The sequence below is a fragment of the Plecotus auritus genome (assembly GCF_963455305.1).
Source record: "Plecotus auritus genome assembly, chromosome: 7".
Lineage (NCBI taxonomy): Eukaryota > Metazoa > Chordata > Mammalia > Chiroptera > Vespertilionidae > Plecotus > Plecotus auritus.
Genome location: NC_137774.1, coordinates 127,845,650 through 127,853,448, shown reverse-complemented (window position 1 = coordinate 127,853,448; position 7,799 = coordinate 127,845,650). Strand labels below are relative to the sequence as shown.

At 34.9% G+C, this 7,799-nt stretch overlaps 1 pseudogene across 1 annotated transcript; it reads right to left on the bottom strand.

Moving 5' to 3' along the window:
- Nucleotides 1–6,476: 6,476 nt before the first annotated feature.
- LOC308253811 (large ribosomal subunit protein eL6-like) lies at nt 6,477–6,976 on the bottom strand (annotated as a pseudogene). The gene has a single exon. The product of its transcript is annotated as a large ribosomal subunit protein eL6-like (transcript).
- Nucleotides 6,977–7,799: the final 823 nt, after the last annotated feature.

The window sequence follows — 7,799 nt, the reverse complement described above, 5'->3', positions numbered from 1 at the left end:
GAAAAAAATAAAGCTGACCTCTCCAAAGTTTTGCAAAACGTTATGTATGTTCTTCTCTCATAGAAACGGTTTTCACTTTGCCACCTCAGTTTAGTCTTCTCATCATTAGCAAGGATGGAGGAGGAAGCCAGAAAATGAGTTTCACTTGCAATTTGGCAGTGATTGTCTTTAGTAGCCACATCCTCTGAGGATCTGCAGATGGTGACCTCTGATAGTTCCGGCCAATACACACTTAAAGGCTGAAGGACTCTGGTGCCTAGGGTCCAGGGATACCATTCAGGTCATATGTTTTTTCCCTAATATCCAGCACCAACAAACAAGTTGACCATAAGAATATATTGGTATTTTGTAGCAGATATACTGACTCATAAAGAATATAGATTATTAATGAGATTGCAGCATGTTTAAAGATCTGTAACAATTGTCATAAATAACATTATCTGTAGAGTGAGAGGCCAAGGATTGGAGGGCATTATTCAGAGTGTCAGAATGGAGAGAAATTCAAGTCAGAGTAATAAGGAAATGTGAATTATCCACTGTAAGATCTTTGCCTGTAGCCTGGGCCCACAAGTTTGCTCAACTCAATTCAATATGAATGCCCCACTTTAAAAGTCTTTTCAATAATCTTACCAAGAGCTAAGACTTCTATTTTTTGCTTTATCATTCAATATTTGTAGAACTCTATTTCAGAGATCACTCAAATATTCATTAGCTTCCCTGAATTATGAGGAGCAATAAAGTGAAGAAGAAAGCAAGATGATTTTCTTACCAGTTTTACCAACAGTGGAAGCAGCAGTGGCAACAACCAACAAAAATGTTTGTGCTAGTCACTGAGGTTGAAGGGAAGCATATAGTTCGGTCCCATAATGGGCTTATGGCTAATTTCTAAATATCCTTTAAATAAAGGAAATGTGTAAATAAATTTGATACAAAACAAAAAAAAATTACTATCTACTTATGAATGATAATTTTTAATATTTATATATTATTGAGGCCTTAAATACTTTTTATCACTTAGATTTATGTTCCTAAGTGTGCCTTTAAAAGCTAAAACACAACTAGCTTCCATGTTTAGTAGCTCAACCCAGCTTGTTTATGTCCTCTTAACTTTCTTAAAATTGGAGTTCAATATGTATAAAACAACAACCAAGAGACCTTTCACCTTTTAAAAGCCACATGTAGTGTGAGGTTAAGTCACTAGTGTACTGATTTCTTATCAATTACTTAAAAGAAGGAATTGATCCTTTTAAATATCTAAGCAAAATTCAAGGATATCTTGAAATTCAAAGATATCCAATCAAGTTGGATATCTGTAAGAAACAGTTTTATTCTGGGCATAGAATGTTACTATAGTTACTATTATACCAATGTAGAAGTCTGACTTAAAGATAAACAAAGCATGAGTATGTTTAAAATTTTTGTAAGACATATGTAGTATGGAAAGTGGCCTTCAAAATAAGACATATAATATGATATCAATTTTTGTGTGTTCTATGTATATATTTATAAAGTTTGTGTATGTATATGTGTATGTATGATATATATTTATGTAGATGTATATATATTTATATGTGTATGTATATATTAATATGATAGTAGTAGGCTTACAGATAAACATTATAAATTCTTTACAGTTTTCCCCTAAATTCTCATAACAAACACATATTATCTTTATGTTAAAAGTTATTAAAAATAAAATTGCTCATGTGTTATCAGTACACGTGTGCTAATTAGCTGATACACAATTTAGGGAAATTGTGGGTGGATTTTGAATCTATGCTGCAGGCTATCCTGTGTTCATTGTGAAATGCAGCACTAGTTAAGACACTGGAATTTTCAGCCACAGCTGCACTTCCAATCATAATATATTATGTATAGTGTCATAAGCGAAGAACATCAGCAAGTAGATTTATAGAGAAATATCATTAGTATTATAAGCATTCGCAAGCAATTCAATAGGAATTAAAACTAATATATACTTTTAAAAGCTATTAGGTATATATGTATATATATGTATATATATATATGTATATATATGATGACAGAGTTGGTTATAACTGATAGTGTCTTTTCATTTTAAAATGTAGAATCAGTTAATTTGAGCATCAAATTAATTATATGCTTATAATAAGTATATAAGCAAAATTTCCCACTTATTTCTTATCATGGGTTACCAGTGTAATTACAGAATAGTTTTATTTCTCATCTTTGTCAAAAAGTGAACATTCTATGAAAATAAAAACAAGTATTTGAAAACTCTAAGACATATCAATAAAGTACAAATAAAAATGTAATGCTCTCTGTAGCAACTTTCTAAATTGTTACTTACACATCTATCTTTAGCTGGTGAAAAGTTTCGCTAGATGAATGGTAACAAAGAGTGGCTTCTGAGACTACTATAAGCAAAAGGATGAAATTGGTATGGGTTTAACACATATTTGTAAGCATGACTTGAGATCATTCCAAAATTATTGCTCTTATGAAGTACATGAGTTATGAGGAATATGTCTTTATTATTTCTATGTGGTTGGGTGACCAATAAAAGGTTGTAGACTGCAAGTCAGAGAGTTGGAACATTAATTCATTGTTCATAATTTCAAAAACTAGAGAAAATATTTTTAGAGAACAATATCCTTTGCAATAGATATTTTTTGAAGTGTGTGTAGAAACTTTTCTAACAGCTTTAATATAGCTCTGGGGTCTTACAACAAACCATTTATTGTTACTCACTGAAAAATAAATGTCATTTACTAACCACTGACTTATAAAGGTTATTCAGATTGCAATACAGTACATGTTCAAATTATAGTAACTGGTTGTGATGACTGTGGGTAGATTTTTCTGACTAATAACTTTATTCTGAAGTTTCACTTGAATTATTTTCTGTGACTTTTTTATTTTTAGAAAATAAATAAGTGAAGCTTTCCATTTGTGTGGAGAAAATACACTAATGATATTTTGTATTTTTGAATTCTGTGTTTGGAATTTGTCTTCCAAGGTGCAGTATGCTTGTTTACTCTTTGGTTGAAAGACATAATTTGAATATGAAATTCAATTCATTGTTTTTCTGGAGCAAATAATAGGAATATTAATTTATTTATAGAATGTGATGACTATATTAGTTTATAAGGTATAGATGAACAATTAAAAATTATCCACATATAAAATTTCTGTATACTGATCATATTTACCATTTAAATCTCTAAGATGCATTACAAAGTAAAAAGATGGCTACCTAACAAACAAGTAAATTCAAAATTCCTAACAAATAAATGAACACATACTCAACTACTTTTATGAAAGGAAATGCAAAATAATGTAAAATTAGGTTATTATGTTATATCTGCATAGCAAAATTTAGAAAAAAAGGTAACACCTACTGTTAACTAGGATTTAGAGGAAAGGGTATTCTGAAACACTGCTAATAGAAATGTAAATTATTTTTAGGAAAACTCTGTCAATATCTATTAAAATTGGCAATAGTTCATGCCCGTTGACCTTCAAATCTCATTCCTGTCATTGTATGACATAGATAAAAAGCACTGAAATGAAACTATGCACATATAAGAAAATACATACAGTGGCCAAAATATATATAAATATATCATACATAATGGCCCAAAAGTACATAAAACAAATATATATCAATAGGAGAATGGATGAATAATTTCTGAACATCTTTATTATGAAACATTATATAGCTACTAGAGGCCCAGTGCAGGAGATTGATGCACTTGGGGGGGCGGGCGGTCCCTCAGCCCAGCCTGCACTCTCTCGCAGTCCTGGAGCCCTGCAGGGAGCAGCCTAAGCCGTCAGTCGGACATCCTGAGCGCTGCCGCAGAGGCGGGAGAGGCTCCCGCCACCATTGCTGTGCTTGTCAGCTGTGAGCCCAGTTTCTGGCTGAGCAGTACTACCCCTGTGGAAGTGCACTGACCACTGGGAGGCAGCTCCTGCATTGAGCGTCTTCCCCCTGGTGGTCAGTGCACATCATAGCAACTGGTCGCTCCACTGTTCTGTCGATTTGCATATTAGCCTTTTATTATATAGGATTACAAATACTGACTTAGGCCTACACCAGTTGACTTAGAGCATTTTTGTGATATATATATAAAAGCAGATGCAGAGAAATTGTATATATACCACTCCCTCAACATATACAATGCACATACACATTATATATACAGTATATATATGTATGTATATATACATGTATGTATATATATATTATATGGGCATTTATTTATTGATAAGGCAATTTTCTAAAAATTACAAGATGACAAAACCTTGTCAAAATTAAAACAATATAGATGTATATAAGTTGAAATATGAAAATATCTTTTTTACCCCTTCCCAATGCCACTATTAAGAGTTTGATGTGCCTTCTTCTTCTAAAAAACAGGTTTGTTTTTCTTTAAACATAGTATAGTATCTTATTCTTTGTAATTTTATTTCACTTGCTTGCCCTTTCCTCCACTATAGCAGCAAGTCTTAGAGATCCCGCCTTCCCATTCCAATAGCCATGCATCTAACTCACTCTTCAAAGGCTATTTCATAAAATAGATGTATCATAACTTCTAGAATCTTTTCCATATTTTTGAACAAATAGGTCACCCTCAATTTCTGTTATTATAAATATTGCTATAAACAACATTCTTTCTCTAAGAACTGTTCCTGCCCTCCCACCAAAGACCACCAGAAAGTAAGTTGCGCTTATTGCTTGTTGCAGTTAAGAGAGACCGCCATCATGGAGGACCATGGGGGTTCTCTGTAAGAGGGGGTTAGAAAGCACTTAGGAAATTTGTGTATGGTTAGGCAATTATGGGTAAGATTCTAGGAAGCTGTCTTTTGTTTTGTTTTTCTTTGGTCTCACTTCATCAAGGTCACAAAGTGACCTTGTCTGATATTGGTGTTCTATCAGATTGCTTATGGCCAGCAGAAGGACACCTCTGTCTAGCTGTAGGTGCCAGGCAAGCCATTAACACCATCAAGGTCTAGCTGTGTTAGCCCAGTTTTTGCATGTCAGGGGCTGCTTTTCTCTTTCTCAAAATCAATCCTACAGAAATATTTATGCAAGTGTCAGGATCAAGAAGCATGTGTATTTTAAAATTTAAAGATATTCCCAAAAGGCTGTACCAACATACATCCCCCAACAAGGGAGGGGTGATGAAAGGAGAGATGGGAAGCCCCAGTGGGAAATTTCTTCTAATGAATAACTGCTCAGAGCCGATGCATATAGCCACGACGCTTTCATTTGTTATTTCTCTGAAGGGAAACTGAGTAGGAAGAAAACCAGAGAAAGTCTTTATTACCAAGAACCATAATCAAAACTTTTTATCTCTGTCTTTGGACTTGGGTCAGCATGTCACTAAAATGCAAAACAAAAGCAAAGGCTCATGATGTTTTTGTATCTTTGTCTTTAATTTTCTACAAAATGGAGAAGAAACTATTTTGTTATAAATAATCCTTTAGAAATACATCATCCTATTAGCAGTGAAGCCTCTGTCTGCCATTTCTTTTCCCCTGAGGAGGCAGACCTGCGCTTTTACAACTCGCTGGCAGTGGGTAGTTGATTATCACTTTCGTCTTTAACTGATCTATCTCTCGCTTGGTATTTGACAGTGACCAAGGAAGCAGGAGGAAAGAGTTGTTTCTGGAGGAGAACAATGAATGGAAAAAGAAGGAGCATGAGCATAGCAATGCAGAGCAGCATAGAGAAGTATCACAGGCCCATTAAATAGTCCATAAGTGGGAATTAAGCTAAGTTAATTCCCTACTGCATACATCTTTTTTGATAGAGAAATTTAACATATTGGCTTGCACTGCATAAAGAATACCTGAATTCCCTCAGCTTTAGAAATTCAAAAGGGGAAAACAGAGAAAATATTTTATTAAATATGATTCTGATGGTCTTTTGAAAAATGCCGTCTCTATAGGGGTAACATCTGGTTATATGCTTTTAACATATAGCAGATATTACTTGGCTTAATTCTTTGATGTTTCAACTATTTTTCTTTTTTTTTAGACAAATGAATAGTCCTCATATCACTGCAGTTGTAGCAAAGCAATCACTGTTCTCAAGGGCTTCTCAATGTTTAAAAATTAATTTTTTCCGCTCTTAATTATCACCTGTCTCCTCTTCTTTGTACGTGGTCATTTGTTTTAATTCTCTCCACAATGGTAATAAAGACCTCAAACATAAAGATGGCTGAGGACTAAACTGGTTTTATTCCACATGCATTCCTGAGAGAACAGTCTCAAGGCCTGCCTTTTTCTGGCCTTATCCTGTCGATTTCTTCTTCTTTCTCCATTTAAGCCCTAATTAGTTATTTTTTTTTCACAGTTTGTTGGCTCTTAAAGCTCAGAAGTTGAAGAGGCAGAAAGAAATCAAAGGATTTTTCTTTTTTAAACAAAGCCTTTTTTATTTTTATTATTTTTTGAAACAAGTCAGGTATTTAATTAGGTTCTTCGCAAGAGATTTAGAACACCAGTTTGTGAGGATAAAGCCCACCGGTGAGCGCAAACACAGAGCAGAGGCTACAGAGCCCTGGAGCTGAGAGACAGCTATGATTTTTGGAAGAATGTGCGAGCCCATGGCTTTCTGGTCAACCTTGCGCTGCTCTGTGATCTCATATTTCTGTGTCAAAGATCTCAACCTCCTGGTGCCTGGGCTTGCACAGTGTCTTGAAGTGGGGATTTTTACACCACTGATAGCAATTTTGGTGGCGATGACAAATTTCTGGTGTGTTCTATGCAGAGGCACTAGATTGAGAGCCAGAGGTCTAATGACAAGTAGTAGCAAGCTCTGCTCAGCTGCTTCAGGAAACCACCCTCTTGCCTCTGTGGTGCCCAGTGGGGATGATCAGAATGGTTCTGGGAGTGAAGCTGGCTGCAGTTTTCTCACATGCTGACTGAAGGGTTTCTTGCCACGGCTCAATAGCTTTCAAAGCACATCTTCAGCTGGGTAATACCTAAGCATTTTGCAAACTTTAACAACTCCAGTATCACCATTCCCATCACCACCAATTGTTTTTGTGACAGTGGGAAGAACCCTCTCTTATTATTTCTTTTCAAGCCTGGATTTAGCCGCTGAATACTTCCTCTTGTACATGGCCTTTGGGGAATGCACCGCCAATTTAGAATAACGGCCAATTCCTCTGAGTAGGACGGAGTTTCAGCTGCAGTGGGTCTTCCCCTTTTCAGGCGTCTTGGCCTGAGGTTACCCTTAACCTTTCCACCAGCATCAGCCTTCTTGGCTCCGGTTTCTTCTTCTTAGTACCCTTTTTCACCTGCCATCTTGCAAGATTGGAAAGAAAAAACCCTTTTTTATTTTTAACTTGAGTTAATTTTTTTAAGTTGTAGTATATAACATAAAATTTATCATTGTAACTATTATAAGTGTATGATTTGGTGGCATTAAGTACAAATAAGTTAATTTTAGGTAATAGTATGTATATTGGATCTTGTTTCTTTGCTGTTTTTCTCTTTGTTGTTTCAAAATTCCAGTAAGTTAAGATTTATCATCATCCGTGCTATAAGGGGCTACCAAAAATAACTTTTTGTCTATAGCCCAAACTCCAGGGAAATCATCTGCTGACTACTTTCAAAGAAGGAGAGGTGATGGGATTACCATTTTTAATGAATATGATTCATTAAAAATGAAAGTGATACCATCCAAATATAACTGTTCTTATTTAGGGCACTGAGAAGTGATTTTACTATCTAATAGAAATATTATAAAATAGAAAGTAGACATTATCTCCCCAAACAGAAATCATGACATGCAGAATATTCCTTGTTTC